At 37.8% G+C, this 23,222-nt stretch overlaps 1 long non-coding RNA gene across 2 annotated transcripts in view; it reads right to left on the bottom strand.

Moving 5' to 3' along the window:
- Nucleotides 1–23,222, bottom strand: part of LOC131071845 (uncharacterized) — a 91,498-nt gene that overhangs the window by 14,190 nt on the left and 54,086 nt on the right. The window contains exon 3 of one of the 2 annotated variants that reach the window (XR_009372285.1): nucleotides 21,886–22,504. The exons of the other annotated variant lie outside the window; for it this stretch is intronic. This is a non-coding gene — a long non-coding RNA (uncharacterized LOC131071845). Of the gene's footprint in view, nucleotides 1–21,885; nucleotides 22,505–23,222 lie in introns of those variants that run through there. 2 annotated transcript variants of the gene reach the window in all.

Here is a 23,222-nt window from a genome sequence, read left to right as displayed (position 1 = left end):
ACAATTAAAGAGGCTTGGGATATTTTTAAGAAATTGTATGGTCAAGTTGATGAGACTAAGGGCTACAAGCTTGATAGTGAACTCACAACTTTAGATCCGAAGGATTTTGATACAATCCAAGATTATGTCACAAAAGCAACTGAGCTAAGAGAAAATCTAAAGGATTGTGGAATTGACAAAAAGGATGCTCAATTAGTTTATAACTTGTTGGACAAGCTTCCTTCAGAGTATGCAGCCTTTGTATCTAGCTTTCACACCCATAGGTTAGCTCAAGGTTCCTCATACACTTCTCCCTCATTTGATTCATTCACGGAGATGTTGATACTTGAGCAATCTAAGTTGACCATGATGGGGATTCTCAAATCTACAAAGTCACAAGCTTTGGTGGCTAACAAAGGGAATCAAAGTAATCAAGGGAAAGGCTAGAATCAAAAGCAACCTAAGTCTAAACCACAACAAGATGATTCACCATTCTCACCTAAGAGGAAATCATATAAGGACAATCTTTTTTGTGGATATTGCAAGAAGTCAGGACATGATAAACATCATTGTTATAATAAGGATATTGATGAGTTGAAGAATATTCTTAAGAAGAATAGAATCAACCTACCTTCTAGAATGTCTACATCGACTTCTTCTTCTAAGGATAAAGGAAAGGATCACTCTTTTGGGACAGATAAAGGAAAGGGACAAGCTCTATGTGCTACTACAAGTCATGATTCAGGGAGATGGCTTCTAAATTCAGGGGCTTCTCATCATATGGCATCTTCGCAATCTATTTTTTCTACATTTGAGCCTTGCCACATGCCACAAATTTTGATGGGCAATCATACATATATGGATGTGATTGGGAAAGGATCTATTTCCATTGGGGATAACTCCTTCAATGATGTGTTGTGTGTACCCCACTTGACAAATAATCTTCTTTCCATCTATCAAATCTTACATGGGACAACTAGGAAAACTGTGGAGTTCACACTTGATTCAGTTATCATTAGAGACTTGGAGAGTGGAGCTATCATTGTGACTGGGGTGGTTGATCATGCATCTCGGTTGTACTATTTTTTACATTTTGGTCCTATTGATGAGGTTGATTCTTCCTATGTTGATGATTCAGATTTTGAGGACAACTTTGGGCATTTGAACTTGGGGATTCTCACATGTGACCCCATTCTTGAGCCTTGCATTTCATCTCCTCCTATTGATATCACACCACATATTACACCTGATGATGCAGCTAGTGCGACAGTTTTGCCTTCTTGTGATTCAATGCAACAGGATATTTCATGTCTTCCAGCTTCAGTTGATTGGGATGCCTACTTGACAGACATTGCAGGTTTGTTTGTGGACTCCTACATTGTAGATTTGGGAGATACCATTGATGACATTCATCTTCTCTTTGATGAAGATGATCCTTCTTTGATTGTTGCGAGGGATCACTCTAACCCTCTTGTGCATTCTCTACATGATCAGTCTTTAGAGGTTGACATTATTGTGGATACTTTTGTACAACACTTGGAGGAGGTCTCTTCATCTTTTGAGGAGACATATGAGTCTTTGGATATTGTTCTACATTCATCTCCACTAGATCTTGGAGTGCCTTTTTCAGTAGTGTGGCACAGTTTACCACCTTTGGAGGAGGTTACTTTCAGCATCGACATGGGGACACTTGAGCAGTTTTCAGAGATTCCTTTCATCATGAGTATTTTTGCTTCATCTTCCCTTCATGGTTGGGGAGTGTTTATGGATACACCTTTGGTTTTGTTTCTTCCTAAGGGGAGGAATATTATTCGACGTTTCTGGAGCAATTTCTTCATTCATCTTCGAGCTTCTATCATTGGTGCAGATTCCAGATTGACGGGGGGGCTTCCTAGTCTCTCTTCTTCTTCTCTCATATTGGGGGGGGGGGGGACTTTTTCCTCACTTGGGGTTTTGTTCCTTACACACTTCTATGAGAGTTCTTTGTATCTAGTTTTCATCTCTCTTTTGGGGGAGGGTTTTTTCCCATTGGGTTTTTCTCTCTTTCCTCGTTTTGTGAGAGATTTCATTGCATTGGTTTGCATGCATTTTCATTTGTACATGGGTACCTAACATGGCCTAGTAGTCGGGACCCATCTTGCATTGCTTAGTTGCATTGTAGACTTAGTGCATTCCCCTAAGTTGCACTTAAGGGGGGGTGTTGGTGTAAATAATTATTCATCTTGGATATTATTACACCTTACTTAAGTTTACTTAGGTACATGCATTTCATAGTAGTTTGGGTATGAGACACTTGGGTGTTTGTGCCACATTGGGATAGTGTGTGTAGGAGAAATTCCACCTTTTATGGTGTTGATCTTGTTGTTACACTCCACATTCAGTGGGTGATCCACCTCATGTGGAATATTATATTGTTTCTCCTACCTACCCACACCTATTTCCCACCTACCCTTGTTTCTTATTGAACCGCATGTCATGTTTGTGTGCTCACATATCCATATAGTCTTGCCTATATAAGCAGGCTCATATTCAATGTATGTAATGATTGATGATCCAGTTGATCAGTATTTTCTCTTGATAGAATACAGTTTATTTTTAATTTTTTTTATCTCTCTTATTTGTGTTTTCCATTGCCTCTTGATCTTGGCAAAATTTCACAGTCTTATTTGGCCTATTTGGTACTTGTAAATTGCTTGGATCTTAGTTTAGATCTCTTGCATTATTAGTTTGAGTCTCTTTTGGCCTTATTGAGGCAGTTGTAAAATTGAAATCAAAAGTCCACTTTGCCATTTTTTGCAAGTGGCCCATTGTACATGCACTAAGTATAAAGTGCCAAATCATCACTTTTGGGGGGGTTCTTTGATTGAGTGAATTTGTAGGGGTGTCTTGTGTGATTGTGCCTCTCTTTCGTTATGCTCTTTCATTTTTGTTGCAATGAGTCCTCATAAATTTCCACCTTTAACTCCACATAATTATGCATCATGGAAAATTAAAGTATGGAGCAAATTAATGGAAAAAGGTCTCACGCATTACATAGATGGAACAATAGTAGCACCACCTGATCCTAAGGCTAATCCTAATGCTCACTTAGAATGGCTCACTAAGAATTGCATGGCTCTTGGAACTTTGTGCAAGTATGTATCAGATGACCTTATCTTTCATATTGAAAAGTGTACTACAATCAAAGATGCTTGGGATATGTTTCAGAAATTGTATGGTCAAGTTGATGAAATTAGAGGTTATAAGATTGACAATGAGCTCACCAACTTGGATCCCAAGAGTTTTGATACAATCCAAGATTATGTCACCAAAGCAAATGAGCTAAGAGCAAAGCTTAAGGATTGTGGAATTGACAAAAAGGATGCTGAGTTGATATTCAACTTGTTGGACAAGCTTGCACCAGAATATGCAGCATTTGTGTCTAACTTCCAAACTCATCATTTGACAGTGGGGAGTTCCTATGTTATGCCTTCATTTGATGCTTTCATAGAAATGTTGATATTGGAACAATCTAAGTTGTTGAACATGGGTCTTCTCAAGTCTTCAAAGTCCAAGGCTTTGGTGGCTAATCAAGGGAATCAAGGAAGTCAAGGCAAAGATTCCAACAAGAAGAAGAAGCAATCTAAGTCACAACCACAACAGGAAAAAGGACAATCATCCTCTCCATCACAAGGCAATTTTTCATCCTCTTCCAAGAAGGAGACACCACCGAAGAAGGATAAGCCAACTTGTGCATATTGCAAGAAGTATGGTCATGATGAGCATCGATGCCACACAAAGCAAGTTGATGAGTTAACTAATCTTCTTAAGAAAAACAACATCAACTTGCCATCTGCCTACACAAAGAAGGATTCATCTCCTTCCTCTTCCTCATGGTCTAAGGGAAAAGGGAAAGTATTTGTGGCTACAACAAGTTCTTCATAGCAGTGGATACTTGACTCAGGTGCCTCATATCACATGGGTTCTACAAAGGAGCAGTTTTCTTCATTGGAGCCATCTAAGGTACCTCACATTTATATAGGTGATGATACACAAGTAGAGGTTGAAGGGAAAGGTTCAGTTGACATGGATGATGGAACATTTGAGAATGTTCTCTATGTTCCTAACTTGTCTACCAACCTTCTCTCTATCTACCAAATCACTCACTATGGGAATGGGAAAAAGGTTGAGTTTACACCAGATTTAGTTGTGGTAAAGGAACTTGATGATGATGCCTTGGTAGCAGTGGGACAAGTCAATGACAACTCAAGGCTTTATTCATTCTCCCACTTTGTGCCAAGTTCACCTTCTAGGGCCTTGCTTACTCATTCAAATTCCAAAAGTAAGCTATGGCATGAGTGGTTTGGTCACCTCAACTACCGCTATCTTCAGCAGCTCAGAACTAAAGACATGGTCACAGGTCTACCTCAAATCAGTTTTTTAGAGGGTGTATGTTCAGGTTGTTCCATGGGCAAGCATCCCGAGAAAAATTTTGATAAAGGGAAAGCTTGGAGAGCTTTGGAAGTTCTTCAACTTGTTCACAGTGATATAGCAAGTCCATTTCCAACACCTTCATTTAGTAAGGCCCGCTATGTCCTCACCTTCATTGATGACTACTCCCACTTCACTTGGGTCTACTTTCTTATTCATAAGAGTGAAGTATTTGAGAGATTTCGGGACTTCAAGACTCGTGTGGAGAAGCAATCCAGGAAAGTGGTGAAGATTCTTTGTACAGATAATGGAAGGGAATATGTGAACAAGAGACTTGAGGATTTTTGTACATTTGAGGGGATTGATCTTCAGCATTCTGTAGCATACACTCTACAGTAGAACGGAGTTGCAAAACACAAGAATAGAACTCTCAAAGAAATGGCTAGCTATATGATTCATGCACGTTCTCTTGATCCTGCCTTTTGGGCCGAGGCTATTAGTTGTGCCACACACATCCAGAATCGAGTTCCTCACAAATCTTTGCAAGGTATTACTCCTTTTGAGGCTTGGGCTGGTAGGAAACCGATTGTGAGACATTTCAAAGTCTTTGGGTTTCTAGCATGGGCTCGCATACCTCTGTAGAAATGCAAGGCATTGGAACCTCAGAGTCGGCCTTGCATATTTGTTGGATATCCTGAGGGTGTTAAGGCATATAGATTGATGGATCCTGAGACACATGAGGTATTCATTGAGAGGAGTGTTCACTTTGAGGAAAGCTCTCCTAGCTTAGCCTCTCTAACTCCTCTAGCTTCCTCCATTGTGGATAGTGATGTTAGTGATTCAGATGATGAGACTCCTTCAACTCTAACTCGCAGGGTTACACCTCCGTATGGTCCACTTGCAGTTGAGATGCCTTGTTCTCCACCTCCACTTAGACCTCGTTGGGCTCGACAGACACTTTGCGGGTTCTCTTGTTGGAGATCCTTCAAATACATGGAGAACTCGATCACAACATCAGGATCTTCCACATACATTCATTGCTACCGCTTCCAATCCATAGACATTTCGGGAAGCATCAGGGGTTCCTGAGTGGACCAAGCTATGGAGGAAGAGTATAGTTCCTTGATGTGGAACAACACATGGGATTTAGTCCATCTCCATAAGGGGAGAAAGAAGGTTCGATGTAAGTGGATCTATCAGACCAAGTATGTTGCGGATGGTAGTGTGGATAAGTATAAGGCTCGGCTTGTTGCGAAAGGTTTCTCTTAGGTTGCAAGTGTTGACTATACTGAGACCTTTACACCCATAGCCAAGATGAACTCCCTGTAATGATACCTTGACATGTGGCTCAATAAGAAACAAGGGTAGGTAGGAAATAGGTGTGGGTAGGTAGGAGAAACAATATAATAGTCCACATGAGGTGGATCACCCACTGAATGTGGAGTGTAACAACAAGATCACACCATAAAAGGTGGAAATTCTTCAACACACACTATCCCAATGTGGCAGAAACACCCAAGTGTCTCATACCCAAACTACTATGTAATGCATTTCCTAAGTAAACTTAAGTAAGGTGTAATAATATCCAAGATGAATAATTATTTACACCAACACCCCCCCTTAAGTGCAACTTAGGGGAATGCACTAAAGTTTACAATGCAACTAAGAAATGCAAGATGGGTCCCGGCTACGAGGCTATGTTAGGTACCCATGTACAAATGCAAATGCAATCTCCCATGTAGCGTCCTAAAATTGCGACACTTACAATTTCGACTGCATTTCGGTCTTCACGATGGCAACACAACACGCAACCTGAATGGAGACCCCGAAACCTGATTATGACACCAAAAACTGCATTTTCTTGCACCCTGGCCTGAACCTCCTTTGCACCCTGCTATCCCGGGAGGTGGGACCAGAGCGCCCAGCGCCCTGGTCCTTCAGGACCAGCGCACCCAGCGCCCTAGTCCCCCAGGACCATGGCGCCCAGCGCCCTGGTCCCTGGGTCCTATTTTGGGCCCGATCTCTTTTGGACTTCAGGTCTTTATGTTTGCAAATTGGAAAATTATCTTTCCTGGTCGGCCTAAGGTCGGGAAAATCAGTCTATCAGCCCTAATTGACAAGTATATAAACTACATTTGCCTCTCCCATTTGGGTAAGAAGGACATATGTGTACAAGAGTGGAAACTATACTCAAGCATTCAAGCATTCAAGCATTCAAGCATTCAAGCATTCCTTCAAGCAATTGATCATTTCAAGTCTCCATTCAAGGCTAAGTGTTGCATTCAAGACAAGGATTCAACCATTGAAGAGGAGATCACATATTACAGCATACAACATACAACATCTATACCTTCGCACATAAGGATACAAACATCCTTACAACAAGGTATTAGTACTTGTTTTACATTACAGACATTTACATTTACAGCATTGCTCATTTCTTGGTTAATTCCAAAACCGGGGTTTGACCTAAAGGCAAACCCCTAATCCCTAACTGCCCAATCGTCTTCGCTTTTCTATGTGTAGGTTGCAGGTACGCGGCTGAAATTGAAGATCTGGGATCCTTGTGCAGAGATGAACAGATCCCCCTTCGTTTCACGGATTTTTCGGAGGACCGTGGCGCTCGGGCACCATTGTCCCGACAACTTTTGCTCAAATTTGCAGGACAGTGCCGTATCAACATTTTACTCCTAATTCCAGGTCCGCAGCTTCATCCTATATCCCTATCTCAGTTTATAAGTAAATCTTTGTCACTTTCTATGCATTCCTAGCTTAATTCTTCTATCAACATGCTTTACAAAAGAAGGTAGCCTTGCTGTCTTAACCCTCGAAACACATTTAGCATCCAATCTTGCATTGTGTGGGATTGGATCTTGTGGGTTTCAACCCCTCTTTTGAATGTAAAGTCTCTCCCCTAAGTGAAAACCATCAACCCTAGTGAATCTCCCTTCTCTCTCCTTGGAGTTGGAAGAGGGGAGAGCAACTAGGGTTCGATCGCGATTTTCCGCTTTACATTTTGGTGAACCCGACGTGAACATCCTTTCTGACTATTCATGGTTAGATCTGAAAATTGGATTCCTTGATTACATTTCCATGTTTGATCTTTTGGAAAATTTTAGAGGTTAATTGCATAAAAACCCTAAATTTCCTTTTTAAGCAATTAAGCTTGTGAAATGTCTAAATGTTAATGCTTGTTTCAGATCTACCCTTCTATTACAAATTATCAATTCATATCTATGCTTTAATTTTGAAAATTAAGTGGTTAAGTGTCAAAACCCTAATTTTTGAAACCCTCTTGATTCAACCTTTGTCCGACAATTTCACTGATCAAAACATCTCCAAATCAGCTGTAACTTTGGATTCCGCAATAAAATCACAATATCTTTCATCCCTGAAAATTTGGAAAAAAGTTGCGAGGACCGTGTGCACTCCGAGCGCCATCGTCCCCGACATTTTTTCTGAAATTTCGGGAGCTAGATCTTACTGTATTTTCCTGCTAAAATCCAGAATTTTGGCTGATTTTATCAATTATAACACTTTCAAAATTAAAGTCAAAGTTGGTCTAGGGATTGCTTGGATTAACGCTTCTAATCATTCAAAAATCATTGAAACTGAAATTTTGTGTCAAAATTGTGTTCTTACTGTCCTAAATCTGAAAAGTGTGTTTGCATTCATTAAAAATTTCAGTGCTTTATTTAAATTCTTGCAATTTGTGACTTTTGAAATTAAGTGCTTAATTACAACAACTTCAATTTCCGCTTTCAAAATTGAATTTTGCGTGAAATTGAGTCAACTTTTGAATTTCAAAATTTGCATTGCTCTTGACATTCCCTCTAAAATCATAACATTCAAAATTTCAGTTTCCCTCTCTTTTTCAAAATTCAAATTTTGCATTTTTCGACAATCTTGGTAGGGTTCAATTTTGAGATTGCAACTTTAATTTGGCCTATCTACAGATCGTAAAACCACTCAATTTTTTCAGATTAGCTCTAAAATCATCATAACTTTCATCCCTGCAAATTTTGAAAAAAGTTGTCGGGACCGTGTGCACTCCGAAGCGCCACGGTCCCTGACATTTTTTCTGAAATTTTGGGAGATTGTCCTGATTATATTTAACAGCTTAAATCCAGAAGATTGGCTGATTTTACTAAAAATTGCTACCTCTAAATTCAAAAAATTTCTCTCCCTCTCTAGTGCATGAGTTTTACAACAATAAGCCCTACTTACACTATTCCCGTTAGACGAAGCCGTAGAATTAAGTCTTTCCGAGGTTTAACTACTGAGGAGATGGAACCTAATTTGAATAGCCTTTTTAACGAGGACATGGGTAATTCCTCTAATCCTCCTAATGATGAAGAAGCTCTCCATGAGGTTTCTGAAGAACAACTTTCGAAATTGGATAACCAATTTGACGATTTTCGACAATGGATGTCTCAAGAATACCCCGATAGTCAAGCTCTTCCTTTAATTGAGGGTCTAAAACGTATGCTTCAAAGTGATAAGAATGGAATTGATATTTTGCGTGGTATTGCACACATTATGGATTCGAATGTGATGCCTATGAAGAGTTGTGCTAAAAATTTGGGTTATACACAACCTCCTACACAAGTCAATCATTCTATTCCTTTGACAACTTCTATTGCTAGCATACCTACCTTTACATCAAACATAATGACCACTTCTATACAAGACATTCCTCCTGTGATCACTAGTCATGGGGGCAACCCTTCTTCTTCAATTAACCCTCTTCCTTCATTTAATCCGACTTCTTCATTCATTCCTTCAATGAGTGTCCCTATTATATCTCCACAAATGAACATGACGCAAGGGGTCAATTCGTTTAACCATTCCATTCCTCCTTGTAGTGTTCCTCCTGTCCAATCATCTCCTATGATTAATTATCATAGAGTCCCACCACCTTACTCTTTACCTTCTTTCAATAACATAACACCTCCATCTCAATCTAACACATCTAATATGAATTCTTCGACTGAAGCGACCATTAACAATCTTGCACAAACTGTCTGTTCTTTACAGCAACAAATTGCCTCTATGAATCAATCTAAGTTTAGTGTGCCCACATTTGATGTTGCGAGCCCACTTTCTCTTGACATTGTTCGAGCTATCCCTCCTAAACATGTTGAAATCCCACATTTGGAACTTTATAATGGTAAAGGTGATCCTCTAACACATGTTAAGACTTTTCAAACAATTTGTACTGATTTTGCTTATGACCAAAGGCTGCTTGCAAAACTGTTCACTAGAACATTAAGAGACAAAGCCCTACAATGGTATTGCTCGTTGCCTTCTTATTCTATTACATCTTTCGAACAACTTGCAAATGCTTTCATTCAACAATTTCAAAACAATATAAGTCCTAAAGTTACTTTGATTGATTTAATGCATTGTAAACAAGGTGTTAAAGAAAAAGTGACTGATTTCATTGGTAGATATAAGCATTTGTATGCTCAAATTTCTTTTCCAATGCCTGACAATGATATTCAAAGAATCTTTATTTCTAATTTACAAAAAGATAGTCGAGACAAACTTCTATTTTCTGAGTTTACTTCTTTCCAACAGTTGTGTGCAACTCTTCACAATTATCAACTGACTGTGAGTCAAATGGAACAATCACATCCTATGGCTCCGAGAGATAAGGGTGATAGCAGTCAACAACCATTTGGGAAGTTTAAACCGAACAGAGATTCTATCAAATTCAATGAAAACATCATCAACAACAATGTGAATGCAGCATCAGGTGTGCCTCCTATTTCTAAATTTTTCAAGAAAGAAAGAAAGTATACTCCTTTGAATGAATCATTGCATAGTATTATGAATAAGTTATTGGAACAAAATGTGCTTACTCTTCCTCCTGTACGACAAATTGATCCTGCATAGATTACTTCACCTTATTTTGATAACAAAGCTTTTTGTCAATTTCATCGTCAGCCTGGGCATGATACTGAAAAATGTTTTTCTTTAAAAGGTAAAATTCAAGATTTGATTGATAATAATACTATTTCTGTTTCTGGTGTGAATGATAAAGGCAACACATCTGTAGCTCCTCCTAACCAAAATCTTCAGATTTTTACTGATCCATTACCTTCTCATACCTCTAATGCGATTGAGGCTAATGATTCCTCTCTCTCATCTGCTGGTCTTGTGTCTATGGCTCCGAATGTGATTAACTTCGTAGAGCAGCAAGAAAATCCTAAAGAACCTTCCATCACATTTGATTCTAGTGAAACCATTAGGGCACCTGATGGTCCTTTATACATAGTTGCAAAAGTTAAGAATACACCTTGCCGTGGAGTGCTTATTGATCCTTCGTGCATGGTTAATGTTATTACTGAAGAATTTCTTTTTACTTTGCAATTGAATCAAGTGATCTATGACAAAACAGATGTGATTGTGAAATTATTTGATGCATTTTCTTCTCCTGCAATTGGTTCTATTACATTGCCTATTGAGGTCCATAACAAATCCCTTGATGTGAAATTTGCTATTATTCCATCTTCCGAACAATTTCGTGTGAAGCTTGGCTATCCTTGGCTATCTTCCATGAAAGCTATTGCTTCTCCTATTCATAAGTGTTTGAAATTTCCCCATAATGGTGAAGTTGTTACTGTCAATCATAGTCTCTTTAAACCAGCTGAAAGAACTTCTAGCGTTCCTATTGATTACTTTTGGCCTAAACAATTCCAATCTCTTCCTCCGCGAAGTGATCATCTTTTCAAATCTTATCAAAAGTGGAAAACAAATATGATCCTATCTCTAAGTGAACCTAGAACACCTAAACTTGATATTCCTATCATTCTTGAGAAGGAAGTTCTTCCTTTGAAAGATAAAACTAATGTCTTTCCTCAAGAAGATTCCCAACCCGTTCCCATGGATGTGATTATGTCTATGCCTAATAAACCTTCTAAAAGTAGACCTATACCTCCTCGTCATGATGGACTTGGTCTCCTTCCTAAACCAAAAATTCTCCCTTTATATGGAGCAGTCCCTCCTCCTTCTTTTTATAGAGAGAAGAGACCTTCCTCTTCTCCTATTGTTCAACCTAAAAGACCACAACCTAAACACCCAAGTGTTAAGGATGAGAACATTCCTCCTCCTCAATCTTCTTCACTTCCTACTAAGACTAGACGAAATCGTTCGGCATGTGAACGCCGACGAAAGCGTCATCTTAGAGCTCAAGCAGCTGCTTCTCAAACTTTGCAATCTCCAAAAACACCTTCAACAAGCATTATTCCATTTTCTCCTCAGTCGAAGATTGAGCCGAAATCTCCTAAACATAAGATGCATGATGGTCTTGATCCTGTGCGAGTCAAAAATCCTATTTTTATAAATCTTGATGATGCTATAGATGAAAATGTTATTCATGATGAAAATGTTACTCCTCTTGCTTTTGATAGTGAATATGAACTTGTTGATATTGATAACCATTTATCTAATGAATTTTCTAAAGCACTTATCCTAGCTCCTAGACAAGAACAACGTGGCTTGGAACATGAACATAGCCCTTGTTTGGATCTTGTGATAGCTCCATCTGCTGTGTTGAATGTTCCTCCTCTAGCGTGTTCCCTGCCTTCCCGAAACATTGATCAGCAAGATCGGGGGGTAGATGACGTGCTAGACTAGTTACATTAGCATAGCAGATTCTCTCCTCCTCTCTTGTGTTACTTCTTCTATACGTTATTCTCATTCTTCTATTTGTTGTCCTTGGTGTTGTCTACTTGAGGACGATGCAAAGCATTGAGATCTCTTTTGGTCTCTCTCATGTTGACTCAAAAGACACATGTGTTCCCTTCTTCTAGGTGACCTTCCTTGATTGGGGAATGAAGAACAATTATGCATACATACCTATGATATACATGAATTATCATACAACATACTGACCCCGAGGAAAGTGAAGTCACCTCGTGCTTTGTGTTTTGTGTCTATTATCCTTGGGTTTATCTCGCACTTGGGGGCTAAATCCTTGTGATAACGTGCTCCTTTCTCATTTCTTATATGTATCACTACCTTAAAGCAATCACCCCCGGTGAGGCATGTGCAATCGCTTTAACGTAGGGGGGCATACATCCCGTCCATATCTTTTCAAGATACTTGAAAATTTCTTGGCAAATTTAACCTTGCCTTGAAAATTTTTGATATCTTTCTTGCATGACTCATAGTGAGGGAACCTTACTACTGACAGTCATGGTTCTCCCTCGTGATCTTCCCTTTTACTTTGTCAATCGAAGTCGTAAGATCCTTAGTCCACTGGGGGCTTGGTGTATCTTGCCTCCTTGACGTGGTGAAAGTCTTTCAATATTGTTTCCTTGTACTTTACCGGAAGTATGAGCATACATACTCCAGCTAAAGTGGGGGCTAAATGTAGCGTCCTAAAATTGCGACACTTGCAATTTCAACTGCATTTCGGTCTTCACGATGGCGACGCAACATGCAACCTGAATGGAGACCCCGAAACCTGATTATGACACCAAAAACTACATTTTCTTGCACCTTGGCCTGAACCTCCTTTGCACCCTGCTGTCCCAAGAGGTGGGACCAGAGCGCCCAGCGCCCTGGTCCTTCAGGACCAGGGCGCCCAGCGCCCTGGTCCCTGGGTCCTATTTTGGGCCCGGTCTCTTTTGGACTTCGGGTCTTTATGTTTGCAAATTGGAAAATTATCTTTCTTGGTCGGCCTAAGGTCGGGAAAATCAGTCTATCAGCCCTAATTGACAAGTATATAAACTACATTTGCCTCTCCCATTTGGGTAAGAAGGACATATGTGTACAAGCGTGGAAACTATACTCAAGCATTCAAGCATTCCTTCAAGCAATTGATCATTTCAAGTCTCCATTCAAGGCTAAGTGTTGCATTCAAGACAAGGATTCAACCATTGAAGAGGAGATCACATATTACAACATACAACATACAACATCTATACCTTCGCACATAAGGATACAAACATCCTTACAACAAGGTATTAGTACTTGTTTTACATTACAGACATTTACATTTACAGCATTGCTCATTTCTTGGTTAATTCCAAAACCGGGGTTTGACCTAAAGGCAAACCCCTAATCCCTAACCCCCCAATTGTCTTTGCTTTTCTGTGTGTAGGTTGTAGGTACGCGGCTGAAATTGAAGATCTGGGATCCTTGTGCAGAGACAAATAGATCCCCCTTCGTTTCACGGATTTTCGGAGGACCGTGGCGCTCGGGCGCCATCGTCCTGACAACTTTTGCTCAAATTTGCAGGACAACGCCATATCGACATTTTACTGCTAATTCCAGGTCCGCAGCTTCATCCTATATCCCTATCTCAGTTTATAAGTGAATCTTTGTCACTTTCTATGCATTCCTAGCTTAATTCTTCTATCAACATTCTTTACAAAAGAGGGTAGCCTTGCTGTCTTAACCCTTGAAATGCATTTAGCATCCAATCTTGCATTGTGTGGGATTGGATCTTGTGGGTTTCAACCCCTCTTTTGAATGTAAAGTCTCTCCCCTAAGTGAAAACCATCAACCCTAGTGAATCTCCCTTCTCTCTCCTTGGAGTTGGAAGAGGGGAGAGCAACTAGGGTTCGATCGCGATTTTCCGCTTTACAGGTACCCATGTACAAATGCAAATGCAATCTCTCATAAAGCGAGGAAAGAGAGAAAAACCCAATGGGAAAAAACCCTCCCCCAAAAGAGAGATGAAAACTAGATACAAAGAACTCTCATAGAAGTATTTGAAGGACAAAACCCCATGTGAGGAAAAAGTCCCCCCCATAAGAGAGAAGAAGAAGAGAGACTAGGAAGCCCCCCTTCAATGTGGAATCTACACCAATGATAGAATCTCGACAATGAATGAAGAAACTACTCCATGAATGTCGAACAACATTCCTCCCCTTAGGAAGAAACAAAACCAAAGGTTTATCCATGAAGTCTCCCCAACCATGAAGGGAAGATGAAGAAAAAATACTCATGATGAAAGGAATCTCTAAAAACTGCTCAAGTGTCCCCATGTCGATGCTGAAAGGTACCCCCTCCAAAGGTGGTAAACTATGCCACACTGCTGAAAAAGGCACTCCAAGATCTAGTGGAGATGAATGTAGAACAATATCCAAAGACTCATATATCTCCTCAAAAGATAAAGAGACCTCCTCCAAGTGTTGTACAAAAGTATCCACAATCATGTCAACCTCTAAAGATTGATCATGTAGAGAATGCACAAGAGGGTCAGAGTGATCCCTCGCAACAATCAAAGAAGGATCATCTTCATGAAAGAGAAGATGAGTGTCATCAATGGTGTCTCCCAAATCTGCAATGTAGGAGTCCACAAACAAATCTGCAATGTCTGTCAAGTAGGCATCCCAATCAACTAAAGCTGGAAGACATGAAATATCCTGTTGCACTGAATCTTTAGAAGGCAAAACTGTCGCACTAGCTGCATCATCAGGTGCAATAGGTGGTGTGATATCAATAGAAGGAGATGAAATGCAAGGCTCAAGAACGGGGTCACATGTGAGAATCCCCAAGTTCAAATGCCCAAAGTTCTCCTCAAAATATGAATCATCAACATAGATGATACTTGTGCTCTATGTTGATGACTTGATCATTACAGGGAGTATTGCATCCATCATTAGCAGGGTCAAATCTTCTTTGCATGACACCTTGTGGGTAGTCTCATCTACTTGACCCATACATGCCCTGATATTTCATTTGTAGTTGGCATGGTTTCCCACTTCATGCAAGAACCACATGAGCTTCATTGGAAAGCCGCCAAGCACATCCTTCATTACATCCAGGGTACACATCAATATGGGATTCACTATGTAGTAGGCACAGGACTTCGCTTGGTTGGTTACACAGACTCCGATTGGGTTGGCAATCTTGATGATCGCAAGTCTACTTTCGGTTACAGTTTTCACCTTGGTTCAAGCCCCATTTGTTGGCAGAGAAAGAAGCAACATGCTATTGCTCTTTCTTCGATTGAGGCTGAGTATCGGGGCGCTGTTAACGCAGTGACTGAGACCATTTGGCTCCAGCAGATTCTCACAGAGTTTGGGTTCACCACTCCATGGCCGATAGTTCTACATTGCGACAATCAGAGTGCTATTGCTATCTCAAAGAACCCAGTCCAGCACCAGCGGACCAAACACATCAAGATTCATATGTACTATATCTGAGAGCTTATTCAGGAGCAGGTCATTAATTTGCAATATTGTCCTACAGCGGAGCAGGTTGCTGACATATTCACCAAACCTTTCACTGAGAGTAAGTTCCAACAGTTGTGAGCTCTCTTGGGGGCGTAGGATGTGTCATTAGGGGGGGTCAGCTGACTTCTCCTTCCTCTCTTATGGGGGGGACTTTTTCCTCTTTGAGGTTTTGTCCTTCTTCTTTGAGAGTCTTTTGTACTTTCATCTCTCTTTTGGGGGGGAGTTTTTTCCCACTAGGTTTTCTCCTTTTCTCCATTTGTGAGAGATTGCATTGCATGGTTTTGCTTGCATTTGCATATTGTACATGGGTACCTATCATGGCCTAGTAGTCGGGACCCATCTTGCATTGTTGACTTAAGTCTTCATTCCCCTAAGTTGCACTTAAGGGGGGGTGTTGGTGTAAATAAATATTCATTATGGATATTATTACACTTTACTTAAGTTAACTTAGGATAATGCATCTCTTCGTAGTTTGGATTTGAGACACTTAGGGAAGTGTGCACATAGGGATAGAGCTTGTAGGAGAAATTCCACCTTTTGTGGTCTTGTTTTGTTGTTACACTCCACATTCGGTGGGTCATCCACCTCTTGTGGAATATTGTATTATTTCTCCTACCTACCCCTAGTATTTCTTACCTACCCTTGTTTCTCATTAAGCCACATGTCATGATTGTGTGCTCGTACATCCATATGGCCTTGCCTATATAAGAAGGCCTATATTCATTGTATTGGTGAATCCAGTTGATCATTTTCATATTGATGAGAATACAGTTTATTCTTGTCATTCTTTTGTCTCTATTTTAATACTTTTCATTGTGCCCTTGATCTTGGCAAAATCTCACACTTTGTAAAAATATAACAATTAAGTAAACCAACTTTAATATTAATTAAATTGCCCATTGGCAATCACAATTTTAACCATATTTACTATTAATATCATTTCCTTGTATTTTTTAATAGTTCCAAAAATCCATTAAATTAATACTAATACAAATTCGTTGAATTATTATTAATTAATTGAACATTTGAAAATAAAGTTCCAATACGACATTAAATTAACTAAGTCATTAATAAAGTCATCTCAAAAATAAATCTTCCATTATGGACAACTAATCCCCTTAAAAGATTTAAATAATCATATATAAATAATTTACTCCCTTCTAATTTAAAATGACTAAAACAATCCATTAATGTCAATACAACTTCAACGTTAATTGAATCGTTCAGTTGTAATTCTAGGATTTTAACTATTTTAGAAATCATGCAATTTCCCCACATTAATATTATTTAAAAAAAAATCATAAGTAATTGTTTACCAATCATAAATTTAATCATTTAGATATCTTTACTCAGGTAAAGATATATATTATAATCATAACCAATTTTTTAATGAATGTATATATGTATATCTAAATGTTCATATATATATATATATATATATATATATATAGAGAGAGAGAGAGAGAGAGAGAGAGAGAGAGAGAGAGAGATTTTCCTTCTATATGTAATAACCCACTTAACTTAATCCAAAAACTCAACTGATTTTTTTTATATATATATAAATATTGATTTCTTATTCTTACTTATTCTTCTTTTTTTTAATTCAATCACATTCAAGTAATTCATTTCTAACATAATCACAAAATGATTGAATAGTAATAACAATAATAGTATCAAATCAAAAAATGGCAAAGGAGGGTTATGACATCCTTCCCCCCTTAAATTGTGCATCGTCCCGATGCACTTAAAATAACCTTAAAAAGAGTTTTTTGAAAACATCTGTTGCATATCATTGATTCTCCTCATGTAGCATATTGATTCCATTGTACTTGCATAAATCAATCTCTTTGTTGCGCAATTGGTGATGGCACTTCTCGAAGACTCTGAATCGCCTTATTGTTTCCCCCTCAATTCCGAGGAGGATCATTCCTTGCTTCATCGAACCTCGATGGATAAGCTATCCCATTTCATTGATCATTTACATTATAATTGCCCCAATTAGTACTGTATCCATCCCTTTGATTTGATTAAGTTGTGGGCTCCTTTTAGATAAATTAATCCTTTGATCCCTATTGAAGTTTGTGTTCCCCTTGAATTCGTGCTTCCCTTTGAATGAGTGATTCTCGTTAAAATTCTATATTATCACTACTAGGGCTCGAATAGATTCCTTTCTTATTTAAAGTTTTCTCAAGTACTTTCTTCATGTCTATGGGTCCATGCACATTGATTTTTTCCCTTATGTTGGTATTTCTAGTCCCAAAATGAACCTCTTGATTTAACCCTTCTCATCCTTGATATGTAGGTACATACTTTATCAATTGGCAAACTTATTTCATTATTAGGCCCTTGTCAAAGATTATGGAATTATGTCACCCTCTCATCGAAGACTAATTGTGATAGCCACCTTTTATGAAAATGGTGATTAAATTGATCTCATCTGATTATATCCTTATTATACTCATTTATTCCTTATTATTAGTCCTCCAACTAGCTTCTTCCCATTAAGTTGATAGGAATCCAAAATACACTTAGTTCAAAGTATTTTTCCAATCTTCAACTCCTTCACCAATTTTCTCCCCTATCAAACCTATGTGGGTTGATTTCCTTAAATCCTTAGATAGATCCTATATATTATCTTCCCTCCTACTATCCATCTCATTTCCTTAATCATTGCCAAAGTTCTCATTTTCAATCCTGCTTCTATTTACTTGATGTCATTTTGCCTTGCACTAAGCTCTTGCATTCATTGTTCCATGGAGTTGATCTCATCCCTTTGCTTGGTTAATAATTGGTTATAGCTTCGACTCCTATTTCATTATTCCCTCAGTCTTGTTGATTTTCATCATTACTAACTTCACTTGACTCCTTGTAGTGGTGGTATGCCTTCCTCTTCCTCTTCCTTACCAACTAGGTCTTCTTGAAATTCAAATTTAATATTCATTTCTTGATTTAAGATATAATGATTTATCTCTACTACTTCCAAATACTTCCAAGATACTCTTCAAGTTTGCATAAGTTTGAGGTGAGCTCAAGGCATAGACTTGAACCGTCACTCTGATACCACATGTAATAACCCACTTAACTTAATCCAAAAACTCAACTGGTTTTTATATATATATATATAAATATATTGATTTCTTATTCTTACTTATTCTTTTTTTTTTTTATTCAATCACATTCAAGTAATTCATTTCTAACATAATCACAAAATGATTGAATAGTAATAACAATAATAGTATCAAATCAAAAAATGGCAAAGGAGGGTTATGACACTATATATATACAATACACATGCTTATACATATTCTTAAAAGATATAATTCCACTTAAAAGATTTCAAACCACTTGCTAGACCCTTTATATCAATGCCCTAACTTAATACTAAGTTAGGGCATCTGTATGTCCCTACCCTTTATTCTTGTTTGCAAGGCGGAGGTATGAGGGCGGCGAGAGGAAAACCAGGCAGTGGAGGGAAGGCCGAGCTTTCCCCCCCTCCCCCCAGGGCAGCTGTGTGTGTTGTCATGGCAAGAGGCAGAAAGAAAAGGGCTGAGTGGAAAGGAAGACTGAAAGGAAGGGGTTGTGTGTGTTGTCACAACCCGCAGTGGGAGCCAAAGCCATCCTTGCGGGTCGCAGCCCACAGTGCGGCTAAAACTGCTCTTGTGGGTCACGGCCCATAGTGGTGGCCGAAGCCATCTCTATGGGTCGCGGCCCACAGTGCGACCAAAGTCGCCCATGTGGGTCACGACCCGCAATGGTGGTCGAAGCCGTCCCTACGAGTAATGGCCCACGATATGGTCGAAGCCGCCCTTGTGGATCATGACCCGTAGTGGCAGTTGAAGTCTTCCCTACGGGTCGTGGCCCAAAGTGTGGCCGAAGCCACCCCTGTGGGTCATAGCCCAGAGTGGCGACTGAAGCCGTCCTTTGGGTTTTGGCCCACAGTGGCCCTTTGATGACAGTTAGGAACTCCACATTTTTTTTATAGCTCTTTTTTTAAATTTAAAATATGTGTGTGTGTGTGTGTGTGTGTAATAGATAAAGTGCAAATATTTTCTTCTATTGTGTCTTCACAGTGGTTTGCCAATCCAATATAATTAGCAGCGACATTTAGTAATTTTCAAGTAATGTATTTTAAGATGTATATGTAAATATATATATATATAAAACTCACTACAAACTTTTTTCAGAGATAGTTTATTATAGAATTAGATTATATTTCTCTAACAGCAACTTTAGTTTTATACCAATTTTCTATAAATCTTGTGCAAGTTAGGAAATATTAGAACAAACTATAAAAACCAGATTTTTGTTTCATCATTCAAATAAGATATTAATTTGTATAAATTTCTCATATGTTCAATATATTAATAGAAATAGCCGGTTTTGTTTTTTTTATGCAAATCTATGAAAGCTTATGTGAATATGCAAGGTCCATTGCCACAAAATTGATGGAAGTTGTAGATCGTCCAACAAAATACATTTCTAATCTTTGAAGTACCATTGAAGAGTTGATGTATTTATACCTTAGGTGATTGACTGGCAGACAAATTTTTTTTTAGAAATGACAATTGAGACCAATTAGATGGTGGTCATATGTGACTTTAGACACAAATGATCACTTCCCTCATATTGTAATAGCTCTTAGACAACCTACTATAGTTCATTCTTCACTATTTAGAAAACTGTGAGCAGAAAATTTTTTCATGTATAACTTATGATTATTACATACTCGTACAAAGTCTTTGCTAATGCATACAATGTACATTTGGAGTATCTACTCATTATTATACAGCTCTTTTTTCTTGCTTTCTATTTATAAATTGTTTAGTTATGCAATTGGTATATTTATGTTGTTGTTGTTATTGTGTGCTCATATATCACTGTAACAACAATCAATGACTAAATTAATGACTAAATAAATGACTACCATGACTAAATATATGACTAAATTAATGACTTTCATGACTAAATAAATGACTAGATAACAACAATCAATGACTAAATATATGACTAAATCAATGACCAAATCAATGACCAAATTGATCAATCAAAACAGACCTATCTACAATTTTTGGTAGTTTCTTTAATCATACATTGTTGTTTTTTTACTAGTGGTTGATTTAGATTTTAGAATTTCTTAAATAAATATGTTAAGTATTTCTATGACATGATTTTTTTTAGTTGATTGATCATGCGGTCTTAATTCGTAATATTTCTCTTATCTATCTTAATGCCTTCATTTTGCACAAATTCCAATCGCAATGTGGCATGTCCTAACTTTGTGCTCATATATATGACTCTTTGGGGGCCTTAGATTGACTCAAATTCAAAGCACATTTGAATCTTTTTATGGTCTAATTTATTATCTCTTTTGAGTTCAAGATCCTTGAATAGGTTGGGAGATCCAAGTTCTAATATGGCTCTTACAAACGTATCCTCAATGGAGACTTCCTCCTCAAACTTGAGCTCCACTAGTCCAACTATAGTAGCATCTACTTCTTGCCCTTAGTAATATCTTTCAACACAATCATTTATCAAAAAATTCTACAACCGAGTCTTGTCTAAAAGGTTCTTAACATGTGAGAAAGGTTTGACACACATGGTGCTCTCCCACCTACACTATTTTCCACTCCTCTTCTTTCTTTGTGAGTCATAGCTCCATTAGTTTGTGGTTGATTTGAAAGCATTTGACACAAACTATGTAAGTGGGTCAAATAAACAACTGACTAAAATTCAAGAAGATCAATGAAGAATTAGGAAAACATGCTCAATATCCAAACTATGTAAGTGGGTCAAATAAACAACTGACTAAACATCCTATTAGCCACTCCAAAATAGACAACATCCAACCAAATTTTATTGCTTGAAATAATTGACTATAATCATCCTACTTAGAGAGACTCTTTAAGGTATAGTCTATCTATTTTTATAAAAGTTTGTTTATACTTAAGAACCACTTTATTTGCATTCTTGTCTTCAACCATTATTGTATGTATGCTTCATCCCTTCTTCAACCATTGCAGCCAGTTGTGAGTGACTCAATTTTCTAATAATGTGGAATAGTTTAACATGCCTAGCATTCACAATCTAGCTTAACCACAACTTTGAAATAAGTGTGATACAATAGTCAATCCATGAATGGGAGAATGAAAAGTTATCTTTTACCTATCTGTCACTAAATCTTCAAGAAACCTAATGTGTCAACTTCCATTATTCCCTTGCTTTTGTTGAATTCCACTATAACAATAGTAAAAAATTTGTAGAGTCAAACGTATCTGATGAGAATGACTTGAAATTTCTATTTATTAGTCAAAGAATGTCTCTTTCACAATCTAATATCCAACCAGAAGAATTATCCTTTTTGGTAACACATGACACCTTGTGACATAGTCTACCGGTGTAATTACATAAGGGTTGTTTCTACTATCACTTAAGCAAGAGCCTACTTTAGAATGTGTGTCTATATTTGAGTATACTTTACCTAGTTCACCAACACATAAGCCTTTAAGTGTATCACAACTAGAAAGACAAGTCTCAATTCAACCTATACTAAAATCAAGGGTCCCATCATCTTCATAGTTCATTTTTTTCTGATGACAAGAAAAACACCCCATACTACATGTTGTGATCACTAGAAATGACATAAATATAATAATACATAACAAATGAGGTCATTATTATACATGTACACGGTGATTAACTCACACATGGTGCTCAGTTGACAATAGGAAGTGGATGCAACCTTATTGTATGCATCATCTCATTACTTGGTTCACTAATGCTCACCCTCCAAATACATCCCAACTAGAAATAGGAATGTCAATGCATCCCACACTACATTGTAGGTTTCATCCTTCTAGATTCATTTTTAGCTATGTTGACAAGACAAACATCACATACTAGTTGTCGTATCCAAGGTGTGCCTTTCAAAATACAACATATAGATATTAATGATATGTCAACAACTTGCTAAATGTTTAATTTAGTGGATCCTAACTTCTACCACCTCTTTACAAGTAGCAAAAATCTGTCTAAACTAAAACAAGATAGCTCATACACACATCATAGGAACACAGTGGTTAAGTCATGCATATATCTCATGTTCACATAGTGATATGCCATAAAAGCCACAGGAAAACAATATACTAAGATGTAATAACCAAAAGAAATCATGTTTTATATCACTAATATGTTCTTTTTTAGTGTTTGAGATAACGTTCGTACACTACTAATGATAAAGGAAAGTAATATAAGAGTATTAAGAATAATTAAAATGTACATTTATTTCACCTTTGAAATCACAATTTCTTTTTATTTTGAGAATTTCAACATGCATATAATATGAACTATATAAAATATAATTTATTTACACACATCATAAGTACACATAGTGGTTAAGTCATGCATACATCTCATGTTCACATAGTGATATGCCACAAAATTCGTAGGAAAACAATATGCTAAGATGTCACAACAACAAAAAAAAATGTTTTATATTACTAGTGTGTTGTTTTTAGTGTTTGAGATAAGGTTTTTACACTACTAATGATAAATGAAATAATTATGACAAACTATAATGAATAATTAAAATGTACTTTTATTTTCACCTTTGAATTCATAATTTTTTTAATTTACTTTGAG

Source organism: Cryptomeria japonica, chromosome 1 (genome assembly GCF_030272615.1).
Source record: "Cryptomeria japonica chromosome 1, Sugi_1.0, whole genome shotgun sequence".
NCBI classification, from domain to species: Eukaryota; Viridiplantae; Streptophyta; class Pinopsida; order Cupressales; family Cupressaceae; genus Cryptomeria; species Cryptomeria japonica.
Note: the sequence above shows the minus strand (reverse complement) of the source record. Positions and strands in the feature narration are given on the sequence as shown.